We start from the raw sequence: 21,289 nt of genomic DNA on the forward strand, positions 1-21,289 counted from the left end.
AAAATATATCACCTATGGGGTCAAAGCCTGTTCCCCAATGGTATCTGCTGAAGCCTGTTCCCCAATGGTATCTGCTAAAGCCTGTTCCCCAATGGTATCTGCTGAAGCCTTTGCTGGAGGCATATATACCCCTCGGGTCCCAGCAAGTTTTCACCAAGGTGGTAGGACCCAGCGATCCATTTTGCCCCTTTGCATACCTTGTTTATTCGTGTAGCCTGCCCTCCGGATAATAAATATGCACTTGCTTTGCAATTCATCCATTGGGTTATCATGGAATCAAACTAATCAAGAGTTCTAGACTTTGACGGGTTCTTCTTATTTGCTTTCATGTTGCTTTTCACATGATTGCTGTATGAGATTTTTATAGACAACTATGCCTAGGGCCTTGAAGTTCTATCACACCACATGTAGCCACTTATATGTTTTCTTACTTGGCATATGTAACTCTTTAGGTATTTACAACACCACTGTTCACTATATGATTAAAGTGTGAAAATTAATTGTTAGAAAAAGTTTATATTAGTTCAAGTTTGCTCTGTGTGGATGTATTGTTCTGTTCCAGTGATGTTCTATGACTAAACCTTGAAGGGAAAAGATATCACGTATGGGGTCAAAGCCTGTTCCCCAATGGTATCTGCTGAAGCCTTTGCTGGAGGAATATATACCCCTCGGGTCCCAGCAAGTTTTCACCAAGGTGGTAGGACCAAGCGTTCTATTACACTACTTTGCATACCTTGTTTATTCGTGTAGTCTGTCATCCAGATAGTAAATATGCACTTGCTTTTTGCAATTCATCCATTGGGTTATTATGGAATCAAACTAATCAAGAGTTCTAGACTTTGACGGGTTCTTCTTATTTGCTTTCATGTTGCTTTTCACATGATTGCTGTATGAAAATTGTATAGACAACTTTGCCTAGGGCCTTGAAGTTCTATCACACCACATGTAGCCACTTATATGTTTTCTTACTTGGCATATGTAACTCTTTAGGTATTTACAACACCACTGTTCAATATATGATTAAAGTGTGAAAATTAATCCTAAGATGAAGTTTATATTAGTTCAAGTTTGCTCTGTGTGGATGTATTGTTCTGTTCCAGTGATTTTCTTTTACTAAATCTTGAAGGGAAAATATATCACCTATGGGGTCAAAGCCTGTTCCCCAATGGTATCTGCTGAAGCCTGTTCCCCAATGGTATCTGCTAAAGCCTGTTCCACAATGGTATCTGCTGAAGCCTTTGCTGGAGGCATATATACCCCTCGGGTCCCAGCAAGTTTTCACCAAGGTGGTAGGACCCAGCGATCCATTTTGCCCCTTTGCATACCTTGTTTATTCGTGTAGCCTGCCCTCCGGATAATAAATATGCACCTGCTTTGCAATTCATCCATTGGGTTATCATGGAATCAAACTAATCAAGAGTTCTAGACTTTGACGGGTTCTTCTTATTTGCTTTCATGTTGCTTTTCACATGATTGCTGTATGAGATTTTTATAGACAACTATGCCTAGGGCCTTGAAGTTCTATCACACCACATGTAGCCACTTATGTTTTCTTACTTGGCATATGTAACTCTTTAGGTATGTACAACGATTAAAGTTTGAAAATTAATCCTAAGAAGAAGTTTATATTAGTTCAAGTTTGCTCTGTGTGGATGTATTGTTCTGTTCCAGTGATGTTCTGTGACTAAACCTTGAAGGGAAAAGATATCACGTATGGGGTCAAAGCCTGTTCCCCAATGGTATCTGCTGAAGCCTTTGCTGGAGGAATATATACCCCTCGGGTCCCAGCAAGTTTTCACCAAGGTGGTAGGACCCAGCGTTCTATTACACTACTTTGCATACCTTGTTTATTCGTGTAGTCTGCCATCCAGATAGTAAATATGCACTTGCTTTTTGCAATTCATCCATTGGGTTATTATGGAATCAAACTAATCAAGAGTTCTAGACTTTGACGGGTTCTTCTTATTTGCTTTCATGTTGCTTTTCACATGATTGCTGTATGAGAATTTTATAGACAACTATGCCTAGGGCCTTGAAGTTCTATCACACCACATGTAGCCACTTATATGTTTTCTTACTTGGCATATGTAACTCTTTAGGTATTTACAATGATTAAAGTGTGAAAATTAATTGCAAGAAAAAGTTTATATTAGTTCCAAGTTTGCTCTGTGTGGATGTATTGTTCTGTTCCAGTGATGTTCTATGACTAAACCTTGAAGGGAAAAGATATCACCTATGGGGTCAAAGCCTGTTCCCCAATGGTATCTGCTGAAGCCTTTGCTGGAGGCATACAGTATACCCCTCGGGTCCCAGCAAGTTTTCACCAAGGTGGTAGGACCCAGCGATCCATTTTGCCCCTTTACATACCTTGTTTATTCGTGTAGCCTGCCCTCCAGATAATAAATATGCACTTGCTTTGCAATTCATCCATTTGGTTATTATGGAATCAAACTAATCAAGAGTTCTAGACTTTGACGGGTTCTTCTTATTTGCTTTCATGTTGCTTTTCACATGATTGCTGTATGAGATTTTTATAGACAACTATGCCTAGGGCCTTGAAGTTCTATCACACCACATGTAGCCACTTATATGTTTTCTTACTTGGCATATGTAACTCTTTAGGTATTTACAACACCACTGTTCACTATATGATTAAAGTGTGAAAATTAATTGTTAGAAAAAGTTTATATTAGTTCAAGTTTGCTCTGTGTGGATGTATTGTTCTGTTCCAGTGATGTTCTATGACTAAACCTGGAAGGGAAAAGATATCACGCATGGGGTCAAAGCCTGTTCCCCAATGGTATCTGCTGAAGCCTTTGCTGGAGGAATATATACCCCTCGGGTCCCAGCAAGTTTTCACCAAGGTGGTAGGACCAAGCGTTCTATTACACTACTTTGCATACCTTGTTTATTCGTGTAGTCTGTCATCCAGATAGTAAATATGCACTTGCTTTTTGCAATTCATCCATTGGGTTATTATGGAATCAAACTAATCAAGAGTTCTAGACTTTGACGGGTTCTTCTTATTTGCTTTCATGTTGCTTTTCACATGATTGCTGTATGAGAATTGTATAGACAACTTTGCCTAGGGCCTTGAAGTTCTATCACACCACATGTAGCCACTTATATGTTTTCTTACTTGGCATATGTAACTCTTTAGGTATTTACAACACCACTGTTCAATATATGATTAAAGTGTGAAAATTAATCCTAAGATGAAGTTTATATTAGTTCAAGTTTGCTCTGTGTGGATGTATTGTTCTGTTCCAGTGATTTTCTTTTACTAAATCTTGAAGGGAAAATATATCACCTATGGGGTCAAAGCCTGTTCCCCAATGGTATCTGCTGAAGCCTGTTCCCCAATGGTATCTGCTAAAGCCTGTTCCCCAATGGTATCTGCTGAAGCCTTTGCTGGAGGCATATATACCCCTCGGGTCCCAGCAAGTTTTCACCAAGGTGGTAGGACCCAGCGATCCATTTTGCCCCTTTGCATACCTTGTTTATTCGTGTAGCCTGCCCTCCGGATAATAAATATGCACTTGCTTTGCAATTCATCCATTGGGTTATCATGGAATCAAACTAATCAAGAGTTCTAGACTTTGACGGGTTCTTCTTATTTGCTTTCATGTTGCTTTTCACATGATTGCTGTATGAGATTTTTATAGACAACTATGCCTAGGGCCTTGAAGTTCTATCACACCACATGTAGCCACTTATGTTTTCTTACTTGGCATATGTAACTCTTTCGGTATGTACAACGATTAAAGTTTGAAAATTAATCCTAAGAAGAAGTTTATATTAGTTCAAGTTTGCTCTGTGTGGATGTATTGTTCTGTTCCAGTGATGTTCTATGACTAAACCTGGAAGGGAAAAGATATCACGTATGGGGTCAAAGCCTGTTCCCCAATGGTATCTGCTGAAGCCTTTGCTGGAGGAATATATACCCCTCGGGTCCCAGCAAGTTTTCACCAAGGTGGTAGGACCAAGCGTTCTATTACACTACTTTGCATACCTTGTTTATTCGTGTAGTCTGCCATCCAGATAGTAAATATGCACTTGCTTTTTGCAATTCATCCATTGGGTTATTATGGAATCAAACTAATCAAGAGTTCTAGACTTTGACGGGTTCTTGAAGTTCTATCACACCACATGTAGCCACTTATGTTTTCTTACTTGGCATATGTAACTCTTTAGGTATGTACAACGATTAAAGTTTGAAAATTAATCCTAAGAAGAAGTTTATATTAGTTCAAGTTTGCTCTGTGTGGATGTATTGTTCTGTTCCAGTGATGTTCTGTGACTAAACCTTGAAGGGAAAAGATATCATGTATGGGGTCAAAGCCTGTTCCCCAATGGTATCTGCTGAAGCCTTTGCTGGAGGAATATATACCCCTCGGGTCCCAGCAAGTTTTCACCAAGGTGGTAGGACCCAGCGATCCATTTTGCCGCTTTACATACCTTGTTTATTCGTGTAGCCTGCCCTCCAGATAATAAATATGCACTTGCTTTGCAATTCATCCATTTGGTTATTATGGAATCAAACTAATCAAGAGTTCTAGACTTTGACGGGTTCTTCTTATTTGCTTTCATGTTGCTTTTCACATGATTGCTGTATGAGATTTTTATAGACAACTATGCCTAGGGCCTTGAAGTTCTATCACACCACATGTAGCCACTTATATGTTTTCTTACTTGGCATATGTAACTCTTTAGGTATTTACAACACCACTGTTCACTATATGATTAAAGTGTGAAAATTAATTGTTAGAAAAAGTTTATATTAGTTCAAGTTTGCTCTGTGTGGATGTATTGTTCTGTTCCAGTGATGTTCTGTGACTAAACCTTGAAGGGAAAAGATATCACGTATGGGGTCAAAGCCTGTTCCCCAATGGTATCTGCTAAAGCCTGTTCCCCAATGGTATCTGCTGAAGCCTTTGCTGGAGGCATATATACCCCTCGGGTCCCAGCAAGTTTTCACCAAGGTGGTAGGACCAAGCGTTCTATTACACTACTTTGCATACCTTGTTTATTCGTGTAGTCTGTCATCCAGATAGTAAATATGCACTTGCTTTTTGCAATTCATCCATTGGGTTATTATGGAATCAAACTAATCAAGAGTTCTAGACTTTGACGGGTTCTTCTTATTTGCTTTCATGTTGCTTTTCACATGATTGCTGTATGAGATTTTTATAGACAACTATGCCTAGGGCCTTGAAGTTCTATCACACCACATGTAGCCACTTATGTTTTCTTACTTGGCATATGTAACTCTTTAGGTATGTACAACGATTAAAGTTTGAAAATTAATCCTAAGAAGAAGTTTATATTAGTTCAAGTTTGCTCTGTGTGGATGTATTGTTCTGTTCCAGTGATGTTCTGTGACTAAACCTTGAAGGGAAAAGATATCACGTATGGGGTCAAAGCCTGTTCCCCAATGGTATCTGCTGAAGCCTTTGCTGGAGGAATATATACCCCTCGGGTCCCAGCAAGTTTTCACCAAGGTGGTAGGACCCAGCGTTCTATTACACTACTTTGCATACCTTGTTTATTCGTGTAGTCTGCCATCCAGATAGTAAATATGCACTTGCTTTTTGCAATTCATCCATTGGGTTATTATGGAATCAAACTAATCAAGAGTTCTAGACTTTGACGGGTTCTTCTTATTTGCTTTCATGTTGCTTTTCACATGATTGCTGTATGAGAATTTTATAGACAACTATGCCTAGGGCCTTGAAGTTCTATCACACCACATGTAGCCACTTATATGTTTTCTTACTTGGCATATGTAACTCTTTAGGTATTTACAATGATTAAAGTGTGAAAATTAATTGCAAGAAAAAGTTTATATTAGTTCCAAGTTTGCTCTGTGTGGATGTATTGTTCTGTTCCAGTGATGTTCTATGACTAAACCTTGAAGGGAAAAGATATCACCTATGGGGTCAAAGCCTGTTCCCCAATGGTATCTGCTGAAGCCTTTGCTGGAGGCATACAGTATACCCCTCGGGTCCCAGCAAGTTTTCACCAAGGTGGTAGGACCCAGCGATCCATTTTGCCCCTTTACATACCTTGTTTATTCGTGTAGCCTGCCCTCCAGATAATAAATATGCACTTGCTTTGCAATTCATCCATTTGGTTATTATGGAATAAAACTAATCAAGAGTTCTAGACTTTGACGGGTTCTTCTTATTTGCTTTCATGTTGCTTTTCACATGATTGCTGTATGAGATTTTTATAGACAACTATGCCTAGGGCCTTGAAGTTCTATCACACCACATGTAGCCACTTATATGTTTTCTTACTTGGCATATGTAACTCTTTAGGTATTTACAACACCACTGTTCACTATATGATTAAAGTGTGAAAATTAATTGTTAGAAAAAGTTTATATTAGTTCAAGTTTGCTCTGTGTGGATGTATTGTTCTGTTCCAGTGATGTTCTATGACTAAACCTGGAAGGGAAAAGATATCACGTATGGGGTCAAAGCCTGTTCCCCAATGGTATCTGCTGAAGCCTGTTCCCCAATGGTATCTGCTAAAGCCTGTTCCCCAATAGTATCTGCTGAAGCCTTTGCTGGAGGCATATATACCCCTCGGGTCCCAGCAAGTTTTCACCAAGGTGGTAGGACCCAGCGATCCATTTTGCCCCTTTACATACCTTGTTTATTCGTGTAGCCTGCCCTCCAGATAATAAATATGCACTTGCTTTGCAATTCATCCATTTGGTTATTATGAAATCAAACTAATCAAGAGTTCTAGACTTTGACGGGTTCTTCTTATTTGCTTTCATGTTGCTTTTCACATGATTGCTGTATGAGATTTTTATAGACAACTATGCCTAGGGCCTTGAAGTTCTATCACACCACATGTAGCCACTTATATGTTTTCTTACTTGGCATATGTAACTCTTTAGGTATTTACAACACCACTGTTCACTATATGATTAAAGTGTGAAAATTAATTGTTAGAAAAAGTTTATATTAGTTCAAGTTTGCTCTGTGTGGATGTGTTGTTCTGTTCCAGTGATGTTCTATGACTAAACCTGGAAGGGAAAAGATATCACGTATGGGGTCAAAGCCTGTTCCCCAATGGTATCTGCTGAAGCCTTTGCTGGAGGAATATATACCCCTCGGGTCCCAGCAAGTTTTCACCAAGGTGGTAGGACCAAGCGTTCTATTACACTACTTTGCATACCTTGTTTATTCGTGTAGTCTGTCATCCAGATAGTAAATATGCACTTGCTTTTTGCAATTCATCCATTGGGTTATTATGGAATCAAACTAATCAAGAGTTCTAGACTTTGACGGGTTCTTGAAGTTCTATCACACCACATGTAGCCACTTATGTTTTCTTACTTGGCATATGTAACTCTTTAGGTATGTACAACGATTAAAGTTTGAAAATTAATCCTAAGAAGAAGTTTATATTAGTTCAAGTTTGCTCTGTGTGGATGTATTGTTCTGTTCCAGTGATGTTCTGTGACTAAACCTTGAAGGGAAAAGATATCACGTATGGGGTCAAAGCCTGTTCCCCAATGGTATCTGCTGAAGCCTTTGCTGGAGGAATATATACCCCTCGGGTCCCAGCAAGTTTTCACCAAGGTGGTAGGACCCAGCGATCCATTTTGCCGCTTTACATACCTTGTTTATTCGTGTAGCCTGCCCTCCAGATAATAAATATGCACTTGCTTTGCAATTCATCCATTTGGTTATTATGGAATCAAACTAATCAAGAGTTCTAGACTTTGACGGGTTCTTCTTATTTGCTTTCATGTTGCTTTTCACATGATTGCTGTATGAGATTTTTATAGACAACTATGCCTAGGGCCTTGAAGTTCTATCACACCACATGTAGCCACTTATATGTTTTCTTACTTGGCATATGTAACTCTTTAGGTTTTTACAACACCACTGTTCACTATATGATTAAAGTGTGAAAATTAATTGTTAGAAAAAGTTTATATTAGTTCAAGTTTGCTCTGTGTGGATGTATTGTTCTGTTCCAGTGATGTTCTGTGACTAAACCTTGAAGGGAAAAGATATCACGTATGGGGTCAAAGCCTGTTCCCCAATGGTATCTGCTAAAGCCTGTTCCCCAATGGTATCTGCTGAAGCCTTTGCTGGAGGCATATATACCCCTCGGGTCCCAGCAAGTTTTCACCAAGGTGGCAGGACCAAGCGTTCTATTACACTACTTTGCATACCTTGTTTATTCGTGTAGTCTGTCATCCAGATAGTAAATATGCACTTGCTTTTTGCAATTCATCCATTGGGTTATTATGGAATCAAACTAATCAAGAGTTCTAGACTTTGACGGGTTCTTCTTATTTGCTTTCATGTTGCTTTTCACATGATTGCTGTATGAGAATTGTATAGACAACTTTGCCTAGGGCCTTGAAGTTCTATCACACCACATGTAGCCACTTATATGTTTTCTTACTTGGCATATGTAACTCTTTAGGTATTTACAACACCACTGTTCAATATATGATTAAAGTGTGAAAATTAATCCTAAGATGAAATTTATATTAGTTCAAGTTTGCCCTGTGTGGATGTATTGTTCTGTTCCAGTGATTTTCTTTTACTAAATCTTGAAGAGAAAATATATCACCTATGGGGTCAAAGCCTGTTCCCCAATGGTATCTGCTGAAGCCTGTTCCCCAATGGTATCTGCTAAAGCCTGTTCCCCAATGGTATCTGCTGAAGCCTTTGCTGGAGGCATATATACCCCTCGGGTCCCAGCAAGTTTTCACCAAGGTGGTAGGACCCAGCGATCCATTTTGCCCCTTTGCATACCTTGTTTATTCGTGTAGCCTGCCCTCCGGATAATAAATATGCACTTGCTTTGCAATTCATCCATTGGGTTATCATGGAATCAAACTAATCAAGAGTTCTAGACTTTGACGGGTTCTTCTTATTTGCTTTCATGTTGCTTTTCACATGATTGCTGTATGAGATTTTTATAGACAACTATGCCTAGGGCCTTGAAGTTCTATCACACCACATGTAGCCACTTATATGTTTTCTTACTTGGCATATGTAACTCTTTAGGTATTTACAACACCACTGTTCACTATATGATTAAAGTGTGAAAATTAATTGTTAGAAAAAGTTTATATTAGTTCAAGTTTGCTCTGTGTGGATGTATTGTTCTGTTCCAGTGATGTTCTATGACTAAACCTTGAAGGGAAAAGATATCACGTATGGGGTCAAAGCCTGTTCCCCAATGGTATCTGCTGAAGCCTTTGCTGGAGGAATATATACCCCTCGGGTCCCAGCAAGTTTTCACCAAGGTGGTAGGACCAAGCGTTCTATTACACTACTTTGCATACCTTGTTTATTCGTGTAGTCTGTCATCCAGATAGTAAATATGCACTTGCTTTTTGCAATTCATCCATTGGGTTATTATGGAATCAAACTAATCAAGAGTTCTAGACTTTGACGGGTTCTTCTTATTTGCTTTCATGTTGCTTTTCACATGATTGCTGTATGAAAATTGTATAGACAACTTTGCCTAGGGCCTTGAAGTTCTATCACACCACATGTAGCCACTTATATGTTTTCTTACTTGGCATATGTAACTCTTTAGGTATTTACAACACCACTGTTCAATATATGATTAAAGTGTGAAAATTAATCCTAAGATGAAGTTTATATTAGTTCAAGTTTGCTCTGTGTGGATGTATTGTTCTGTTCCAGTGATTTTCTTTTACTAAATCTTGAAGGGAAAATATATCACCTATGGGGTCAAAGCCTGTTCCCCAATGGTATCTGCTGAAGCCTGTTCCCCAATGGTATCTGCTAAAGCCTGTTCCACAATGGTATCTGCTGAAGCCTTTGCTGGAGGCATATATACCCCTCGGGTCCCAGCAAGTTTTCACCAAGGTGGTAGGACCCAGCGATCCATTTTGCCCCTTTGCATACCTTGTTTATTCGTGTAGCCTGCCCTCCGGATAATAAATATGCACCTGCTTTGCAATTCATCCATTGGGTTATCATGGAATCAAACTAATCAAGAGTTCTAGACTTTGACGGGTTCTTCTTATTTGCTTTCATGTTGCTTTTCACATGATTGCTGTATGAGATTTTTATAGACAACTATGCCTAGGGCCTTGAAGTTCTATCACACCACATGTAGCCACTTATGTTTTCTTACTTGGCATATGTAACTCTTTAGGTATGTACAACGATTAAAGTTTGAAAATTAATCCTAAGAAGAAGTTTATATTAGTTCAAGTTTGCTCTGTGTGGATGTATTGTTCTGTTCCAGTGATGTTCTGTGACTAAACCTTGAAGGGAAAAGATATCACGTATGGGGTCAAAGCCTGTTCCCCAATGGTATCTGCTGAAGCCTTTGCTGGAGGAATATATACCCCTCGGGTCCCAGCAAGTTTTCACCAAGGTGGTAGGACCCAGCGTTCTATTACACTACTTTGCATACCTTGTTTATTCGTGTAGTCTGCCATCCAGATAGTAAATATGCACTTGCTTTTTGCAATTCATCCATTGGGTTATTATGGAATCAAACTAATCAAGAGTTCTAGACTTTGACGGGTTCTTCTTATTTGCTTTCATGTTGCTTTTCACATGATTGCTGTATGAGAATTTTATAGACAACTATGCCTAGGGCCTTGAAGTTCTATCACACCACATGTAGCCACTTATATGTTTTCTTACTTGGCATATGTAACTCTTTAGGTATTTACAATGATTAAAGTGTGAAAATTAATTGCAAGAAAAAGTTTATATTAGTTCCAAGTTTGCTCTGTGTGGATGTATTGTTCTGTTCCAGTGATGTTCTATGACTAAACCTTGAAGGGAAAAGATATCACCTATGGGGTCAAAGCCTGTTCCCCAATGGTATCTGCTGAAGCCTTTGCTGGAGGCATACAGTATACCCCTCGGGTCCCAGCAAGTTTTCACCAAGGTGGTAGGACCCAGCGATCCATTTTGCCCCTTTACATACCTTGTTTATTCGTGTAGCCTGCCCTCCAGATAATAAATATGCACTTGCTTTGCAATTCATCCATTTGGTTATTATGGAATCAAACTAATCAAGAGTTCTAGACTTTGACGGGTTCTTCTTATTTGCTTTCATGTTGCTTTTCACATGATTGCTGTATGAGATTTTTATAGACAACTATGCCTAGGGCCTTGAAGTTCTATCACACCACATGTAGCCACTTATATGTTTTCTTACTTGGCATATGTAACTCTTTAGGTATTTACAACACCACTGTTCACTATATGATTAAAGTGTGAAAATTAATTGTTAGAAAAAGTTTATATTAGTTCAAGTTTGCTCTGTGTGGATGTATTGTTCTGTTCCAGTGATGTTCTATGACTAAACCTGGAAGGGAAAAGATATCACGTATGGGGTCAAAGCCTGTTCCCCAATGGTATCTGCTGAAGCCTTTGCTGGAGGAATATATACCCCTCGGGTCCCAGCAAGTTTTCACCAAGGTGGTAGGACCAAGCGTTCTATTACACTACTTTGCATACCTTGTTTATTCGTGTAGTCTGTCATCCAGATAGTAAATATGCACTTGCTTTTTGCAATTCATCCATTGGGTTATTATGGAATCAAACTAATCAAGAGTTCTAGACTTTGACGGGTTCTTCTTATTTGCTTTCATGTTGCTTTTCACATGATTGCTGTATGAGAATTGTATAGACAACTTTGCCTAGGGCCTTGAAGTTCTATCACACCACATGTAGCCACTTATATGTTTTCTTACTTGGCATATGTAACTCTTTAGGTATTTACAACACCACTGTTCAATATATGATTAAAGTGTGAAAATTAATCCTAAGATGAAGTTTATATTAGTTCAAGTTTGCTCTGTGTGGATGTATTGTTCTGTTCCAGTGATTTTCTTTTACTAAATCTTGAAGGGAAAATATATCACCTATGGGGTCAAAGCCTGTTCCCCAATGGTATCTGCTGAAGCCTGTTCCCCAATGGTATCTGCTAAAGCCTGTTCCCCAATGGTATCTGCTGAAGCCTTTGCTGGAGGCATATATACCCCTCGGGTCCCAGCAAGTTTTCACCAAGGTGGTAGGACCCAGCGATCCATTTTGCCCCTTTGCATACCTTGTTTATTCGTGTAGCCTGCCCTCCGGATAATAAATATGCACTTGCTTTGCAATTCATCCATTGGGTTATCATGGAATCAAACTAATCAAGAGTTCTAGACTTTGACGGGTTCTTCTTATTTGCTTTCATGTTGCTTTTCACATGATTGCTGTATGAGATTTTTATAGACAACTATGCCTAGGGCCTTGAAGTTCTATCACACCACATGTAGCCACTTATGTTTTCTTACTTGGCATATGTAACTCTTTCGGTATGTACAACGATTAAAGTTTGAAAATTAATCCTAAGAAGAAGTTTATATTAGTTCAAGTTTGCTCTGTGTGGATGTATTGTTCTGTTCCAGTGATGTTCTATGACTAAACCTGGAAGGGAAAAGATATCACGTATGGGGTCAAAGCCTGTTCCCCAATGGTATCTGCTGAAGCCTTTGCTGGAGGAATATATACCCCTCGGGTCCCAGCAAGTTTTCACCAAGGTGGTAGGACCAAGCGTTCTATTACACTACTTTGCATACCTTGTTTATTCGTGTAGTCTGCCATCCAGATAGTAAATATGCACTTGCTTTTTGCAATTCATCCATTGGGTTATTATGGAATCAAACTAATCAAGAGTTCTAGACTTTGACGGGTTCTTGAAGTTCTATCACACCACATGTAGCCACTTATGTTTTCTTACTTGGCATATGTAACTCTTTAGGTATGTACAACGATTAAAGTTTGAAAATTAATCCTAAGAAGAAGTTTATATTAGTTCAAGTTTGCTCTGTGTGGATGTATTGTTCTGTTCCAGTGATGTTCTGTGACTAAACCTTGAAGGGAAAAGATATCACGTATGGGGTCAAAGCCTGTTCCCCAATGGTATCTGCTGAAGCCTTTGCTGGAGGAATATATACCCCTCGGGTCCCAGCAAGTTTTCACCAAGGTGGTAGGACCCAGCGATCCATTTTGCCGCTTTACATACCTTGTTTATTCGTGTAGCCTGCCCTCCAGATAATAAATATGCACTTGCTTTGCAATTCATCCATTTGGTTATTATGGAATCAAACTAATCAAGAGTTCTAGACTTTGACGGGTTCTTCTTATTTGCTTTCATGTTGCTTTTCACATGATTGCTGTATGAGATTTTTATAGACAACTATGCCTAGGGCCTTGAAGTTCTATCACACCACATGTAGCCACTTATATGTTTTCTTACTTGGCATATGTAACTCTTTAGGTATTTACAACACCACTGTTCACTATATGATTAAAGTGTGAAAATTAATTGTTAGAAAAAGTTTATATTAGTTCAAGTTTGCTCTGTGTGGATGTATTGTTCTGTTCCAGTGATGTTCTGTGACTAAACCTTGAAGGGAAAAGATATCACGTATGGGGTCAAAGCCTGTTCCCCAATGGTATCTGCTAAAGCCTGTTCCCCAATGGTATCTGCTGAAGCCTTTGCTGGAGGCATATATACCCCTCGGGTCCCAGCAAGTTTTCACCAAGGTGGTAGGACCAAGCGTTCTATTACACTACTTTGCATACCTTGTTTATTCGTGTAGTCTGTCATCCAGATAGTAAATATGCACTTGCTTTTTGCAATTCATCCATTGGGTTATTATGGAATCAAACTAATCAAGAGTTCTAGACTTTGACGGGTTCTTCTTATTTGCTTTCATGTTGCTTTTCACATGATTGCTGTATGAGAATTGTATAGACAACTTTGCCTAGGGCCTTGAAGTTCTATCACACCACATGTAGCCACTTATATGTTTTCTTACTTGGCATATGTAACTCTTTAGGTATTTACAACACCACTGTTCAATATATGATTAAAGTGTGAAAATTAATCCTAAGATGAAGTTTATATTAGTTCAAGTTTGCCCTGTGTGGATGTATTGTTCTGTTCCAGTGATTTTCTTTTACTAAATCTTGAAGAGAAAATATATCACCTATGGGGTCAAAGCCTGTTCCCCAATGGTATCTGCTGAAGCCTGTTCCCCAATGGTATCTGCTAAAGCCTGTTCCCCAATGGTATCTGCTGAAGCCTTTGCTGGAGGCATATATACCCCTCGGGTCCCAGCAAGTTTTCACCAAGGTGGTAGGACCCAGCGATCCATTTTGCCCCTTTGCATACCTTGTTTATTCGTGTAGCCTGCCCTCCGGATAATAAATATGCACTTGCTTTGCAATTCATCCATTGGGTTATCATGGAATCAAACTAATCAAGAGTTCTAGACTTTGACGGGTTCTTCTTATTTGCTTTCATGTTGCTTTTCACATGATTGCTGTATGAGATTTTTATAGACAACTATGCCTAGGGCCTTGAAGTTCTATCACACCACATGTAGCCACTTATATGTTTTCTTACTTGGCATATGTAACTCTTTAGGTATTTACAACACCACTGTTCACTATATGATTAAAGTGTGAAAATTAATTGTTAGAAAAAGTTTATATTAGTTCAAGTTTGCTCTGTGTGGATGTATTGTTCTGTTCCAGTGATGTTCTATGACTAAACCTGGAAGGGAAAAGATATCACGTATGGGGTCAAAGCCTGTTCCCCAATGGTATCTGCTGAAGCCTTTGCTGGAGGAATATATACCCCTCGGGTCCCAGCAAGTTTTCACCAAGGTGGTAGGACCAAGCGTTCTATTACACTACTTTGCATACCTTGTTTATTCGTGTAGTCTGTCATCCAGATAGTAAATATGCACTTGCTTTTTGCAATTCATCCATTGGGTTATTATGGAATCAAACTAATCAAGAGTTCTAGACTTTGACGGGTTCTTCTTATTTGCTTTCATGTTGCTTTTCACATGATTGCTGTATGAAAATTGTATAGACAACTTTGCCTAGGGCCTTGAAGTTCTATCACACCACATGTAGCCACTTATATGTTTTCTTACTTGGCATATGTAACTCTTTAGGTATTTACAACACCACTGTTCAATATATGATTAAAGTGTGAAAATTAATCCTAAGATGAAGTTTATATTAGTTCAAGTTTGCTCTGTGTGGATGTATTGTTCTGTTCCAGTGATTTTCTTTTACTAAATCTTGAAGGGAAAATATATCACCTATGGGGTCAAAGCCTGTTCCCCAATGGTATCTGCTAAAGCCTGTTCCACAATGGTATCTGCTGAAGCCTTTGCTGGAGGCATATATACCCCTCGGGTCCCAGCAAGTTTTCACCAAGGTGGTAGGACCCAGCGATCCATTTTGCCCCTTTGCATACCTTGTTTATTCGTGTAGCCTGCCCTCCGGATAATAAATATGCACCTGCTTTGCAATTCATCCATTGGGTTATCATGGAATCAAACTAATCAAGAGTTCTAGACTTTGACGGGTTCTTCTTATTTGCTTTCATGTTGCTTTTCACATGATTGCTGTATGAGATTTTTATAGACAACTATGCCTAGGGCCTTGAAGTTCTATCACACCACATGTAGCCACTTATGTTTTCTTACTTGGCATATGTAACTCTTTAGGTATGTACAACGATTAAAGTTTGAAAATTAATCCTAAGAAGAAGTTTATATTAGTTCAAGTTTGCTCTGTGTGGATGTATTGTTCTGTTCCAGTGATGTTCTGTGACTAAACCTTGAAGGGAAAAGATATCACGTATGGGGTCAAAGCCTGTTCCCCAATGGTATCTGCTGAAGCCTTTGCTGGAGGAATATATACCCCTCGGGTCCCAGCAAGTTTTCACCAAGGTGGTAGGACCCAGCGTTCTATTACACTACTTTGCATACCTTGTTTATTCGTGTAGTCTGCCATCCAGATAGTAAATATGCACTTGCTTTTTGCAATTCATCCATTGGGTTATTATGGAATCAAACTAATCAAGAGTTCTAGACTTTGACGGGTTCTTCTTATTTGCTTTCATGTTGCTTTTCACATGATTGCTGTATGAGAATTTTATAGACAACTATGCCTAGGGCCTTGAAGTTCTATCACACCACATGTAGCCACTTATATGTTTTCTTACTTGGCATATGTAACTCTTTAGGTATTTACAATGATTAAAGTGTGAAAATTAATTGCAAGAAAAAGTTTATATTAGTTCCAAGTTTGCTCTGTGTGGATGTATTGTTCTGTTCCAGTGATGTTCTATGACTAAACCTTGAAGGGAAAAGATATCACCTATGGGGTCAAAGCCTGTTCCCCAATGGTATCTGCTGAAGCCTTTGCTGGAGGCATACAGTATACCCCTCGGGTCCCAGCAAGTTTTCACCAAGGTGGTAGGACCCAGCGATCCATTTTGCCCCTTTACATACCTTGTTTATTCGTGTAGCCTGCCCTCCAGATAATAAATATGCACTTGCTTTGCAATTCATCCATTTGGTTATTATGGAATCAAACTAATCAAGAGTTCTAGACTTTGACGGGTTCTTCTTATTTGCTTTCATGTTGCTTTTCACATGATTGCTGTATGAGATTTTTATAGACAACTATGCCTAGGGCCTTGAAGTTCTATCACACCACATGTAGCCACTTATATGTTTTCTTACTTGGCATATGTAACTCTTTAGGTATTTACAACACCACTGTTCACTATATGATTAAAGTGTGAAAATTAATTGTTAGAAAAAGTTTATATTAGTTCAAGTTTGCTCTGTGTGGATGTATTGTTCTGTTCCAGTGATGTTCTATGACTAAACCTGGAAGGGAAAAGATATCACGTATGGGGTCAAAGCCTGTTCCCCAATGGTATCTGCTGAAGCCTGTTCCCCAATGGTATCTGCTAAAGCCTGTTCCCCAATAGTATCTGCTGAAGCCTTTGCTGGAGGCATATATACCCCTCGGGTCCCAGCAAGTTTTCACCAAGGTGGTAGGACCCAGCGATCCATTTTGCCCCTTTACATACCTTGTTTATTCGTGTAGCCTGCCCTCCAGATAATAAATATGCACTTGCTTTGCAATTCATCCATTTGGTTATTATGAAATCAAACTAATCAAGAGTTCTAGACTTTGACGGGTTCTTCTTATTTGCTTTCATGTTGCTTTTCACATGATTGCTGTATGAGATTTTTATAGACAACTATGCCTAGGGCCTTGAAGTTCTATCACACCACATGTAGCCACTTACATGTTTTCTTACTTGGCATATGTAACTCTTTAGGTATTTACAACACCACTGTTCACTATATGATTAAAGTGTGAAAATTAATTGTTAGAAAAAGTTTATATTAGTTCAAGTTTGCTCTGTGTGGATGTGTTGTTCTGTTCCAGTGATGTTCTATGACTAAACCTGGAAGGGAAAAGATATCACGTATGGGGTCAAAGCCTGTTCCCCAATGGTATCTGCTGAAGCCTTTGCTGGAGGAATATATACCCCTCGGGTCCCAGCAAGTTTTCACCAAGGTGGTAGGACCAAGCGTTCTATTACACTACTTTGCATACCTTGTTTATTCGTGTAGTCTGTCATCCAGATAGTAAATATGCACTTGCTTTTTGCAATTCATCCATTGGGTTATTATGGAATCAAACTAATCAAGAGTTCTAGACTTTGACGGGTTCTTGAAGTTCTATCACACCACATGTAGCCACTTATGTTTTCTTACTTGGCATATGTAACTCTTTAGGTATGTACAACGATTAAAGTTTGAAAATTAATCCTAAGAAGAAGTTTATATTAGTTCAAGTTTGCTCTGTGTGGATGTATTGTTCTGTTCCAGTGATGTTCTGTGACTAAACCTTGAAGGGAAAAGATATCACGTATGGGGTCAAAGCCTGTTCCCCAATGGTATCTGCTGAAGCCTTTGCTGGAGGAATATATACCCCTCGGGTCCCAGCAAGTTTTCACCAAGGTGGTAGGACCCAGCGATCCATTTTGCCGCTTTACATACCTTGTTTATTCGTGTAGCCTGCCCTCCAGATAATAAATATGCACTTGCTTTGCAATTCATCCATTTGGTTATTATGGAATCAAACTAATCAAGAGTTCTAGACTTTGACGGGTTCTTCTTATTTGCTTTCATGTTGCTTTTCACATGATTGCTGTATGAGATTTTTATAGACAACTATGCCTAGGGCCTTGAAGTTCTATCACACCACATGTAGCCACTTATATGTTTTCTTACTTGGCATATGTAACTCTTTAGGTTTTTACAACACCACTGTTCACTATATGATTAAAGTGTGAAAATTAATTGTTAGAAAAAGTTTATATTAGTTCAAGTTTGCTCTGTGTGGATGTATTGTTCTGTTCCAGTGATGTTCTGTGACTAAACCTTGAAGGGAAAAGATATCACGTATGGGGTCAAAGCCTGTTCCCCAATGGTATCTGCTAAAGCCTGTTCCCCAATGGTATCTGCTGAAGCCTTTGCTGGAGGCATATATACCCCTCGGGTCCCAGCAAGTTTTCACCAAGGTGGCAGGACCAAGCGTTCTATTACACTACTTTGCATACCTTGTTTATTCGTGTAGTCTGTCATCCAGATAGTAAATATGCACTTGCTTTTTGCAATTCATCCATTGGGTTATTATGGAATCAAACTAATCAAGAGTTCTAGACTTTGACGGGTTCTTCTTATTTGCTTTCATGTTGCTTTTCACATGATTGCTGTATGAGAATTGTATAGACAACTTTGCCTAGGGCCTTGAAGTTCTATCACACCACATGTAGCCACTTATATGTTTTCTTACTTGGCATATGTAACTCTTTAGGTATTTACAACACCACTGTTCAATATATGATTAAAGTGTGAAAATTAATCCTAAGATGAAATTTATATTAGTTCAAGTTTGCCCTGTGTGGATGTATTGTTCTGTTCCAGTGATTTTCTTTTACTAAATCTTGAAGAGAAAATATATCACCTATGGGGTCAAAGCCTGTTCCCCAATGGTATCTGCTGAAGCCTGTTCCCCAATGGTATCTGCTAAAGCCTGTTCCCCAATGGTATCTGCTGAAGCCTTTGCTGGAGGCATATATACCCCTCGGGTCCCAGCAAGTTTTCACCAAGGTGGTAGGACCCAGCGATCCATTTTGCCCCTTTGCATACCTTGTTTATTCGTGTAGCCTGCCCTCCGGATAATAAATATGCACTTGCTTTGCAATTCATCCATTGGGTTATCATGGAATCAAACTAATCAAGAGTTCTAGACTTTGACGGGTTCTTCTTATTTGCTTTCATGTTGCTTTTCACATGATTGCTGTATGAGATTTTTATAGACAACTATGCCTAGGGCCTTGAAGTTCTATCACACCACATGTAGCCACTTATATGTTTTCTTACTTGGCATATGTAACTCTTTAGGTATTTACAACACCACTGTTCACTATATGATTAAAGTGTGAAAATTAATTGTTAGAAAAAGTTTATATTAGTTCAAGTTTGCTCTGTGTGGATGTATTGTTCTGTTCCAGTGATGTTCTATGACTAAACCTGGAAGGGAAAAGATATCACGTATGGGGTCAAAGCCTGTTCCCCAATGGTATCTGCTGAAGCCTTTGCTGGAGGAATATATACCCCTCGGGTCCCAGCAAGTTTTCACCAAGGTGGTAGGACCAAGCGTTCTATTACACTACTTTGCATACCTTGTTTATTCGTGTAGTCTGTCATCCAGATAGTAAATATGCACTTGCTTTTTGCAATTCATCCATTGGGTTATTATGGAATCAAACTAATCAAGAGTTCTAGACTTTGACGGGTTCTTCTTATTTGCTTTCATGTTGCTTTTCACATGATTGCTGTATGAAAATTGTATAGACAACTTTGCCTAGGGCCTTGAAGTTCTATCACACCACATGTAGCCACTTATATGTTTTCTTACTTGGCATATGTAACTCTTTAGGTATTTACAACACCACTGTTCAATATATGATTAAAGTGTGAAAATTAATCCTAAGATGAAATTTATATTAGTTCAAGTTTGCCCTGTGTGGATGTATTGTTCTGTTCCAGTGATTTTCTTTTACTAAATCTTGAAGGGAAAATATATCACCTATGGGGTCAAAGCCTGTTCCCCAATGGTATCTGCTGAAGCCTGTTCCCCAATGGTATCTGCTAAAGCCTGTTCCACAATGGTATCTGCTGAAGCCTTTGCTGGAGGCATATATACCCCTCGGGTCCCAGCAAGTTTTCACCAAGGTGGTAGGACCCAGCGATCCATTTTGCCCCTTTGCATACCTTGTTTATTCGTGTAGCCTGCCCTCCGGATAATAAATATGCACCTGCTTTGCAATTCATCCATTGGGTTATCATGGAATCAAACTAATCAAGAGTTCTAGACTTTGACGGGTTCTTCTTATTTGCTTTCATGTTGCTTTTCACATGATTGCTGTATGAGATTTTTATAGACAACTATGCCTAGGGCCTTGAAGTTCTATCACACCACATGTAGCCACTTATGTTTTCTTACTTGGCATATGTAACTCTTTAGGTATGTACAACGATTAAAGTTTGAAAATTAATCCTAAGAAGAAGTTTATATTAGTTCAAGTTTGCTCTGTGTGGATGTATTGTTCTGTTCCAGTGATGTTCTGTGACTAAACCTTGAAGGGAAAAGATATCACGTATGGGGTCAAAGCCTGTTCCCCAATGGTATCTGCTGAAGCCTTTGCTGGAGGAATATATACCCCTCGGGTCCCAGCAAGTTTTCACCAAGGTGGTAGGACCCAGCGTTCTATTACACTACTTTGCATACCTTGTTTATTCGTGTAGTCTGCCATCCAGATAGTAAATATGCACTTGCTTTTTGCAATTCATCCATTGGGTTATTATGGAATCAAACTAATCAAGAGTTCTAGACTTTGACGGGTTCTTCTTATTTGCTTTCATGTTGCTTTTCACATGATTGCTGTATGAGAATTTTATAGACAACTATGCCTAGGGCCTTGAAGTTCTATCACACCACATGTAGCCACTTATATGTTTTCTTACTTGGCATATGTAACTCTTTAGGTATTTACAATGATTAAAGTGTGAAAATTAATTGCAAGAAAAAGTTTATATTAGTTCCAAGTTTGCTCTGTGTGGATGTATTGTTCTGTTCCAGTGATGTTCTATGACTAAACCTTGAAGGGAAAAGATATCACCTATGGGGTCAAAGCCTGTTCCCCAATGGTATCTGCTGAAGCCTTTGCTGGAGGCATACAGTATACCCCTCGGGTCCCAGCAAGTTTTCACCAAGGTGGTAGGACCCAGCGATCCATTTTGCCCCTTTACATACCTTGTTTATTCGTGTAGCCTGCCCTCCAGATAATAAATATG

The sequence above is a fragment of the Scardinius erythrophthalmus genome (genome assembly GCF_964197995.2).
Source record: "Scardinius erythrophthalmus genome assembly, chromosome: 1".
Lineage (NCBI taxonomy): Eukaryota > Metazoa > Chordata > Actinopteri > Cypriniformes > Leuciscidae > Scardinius > Scardinius erythrophthalmus.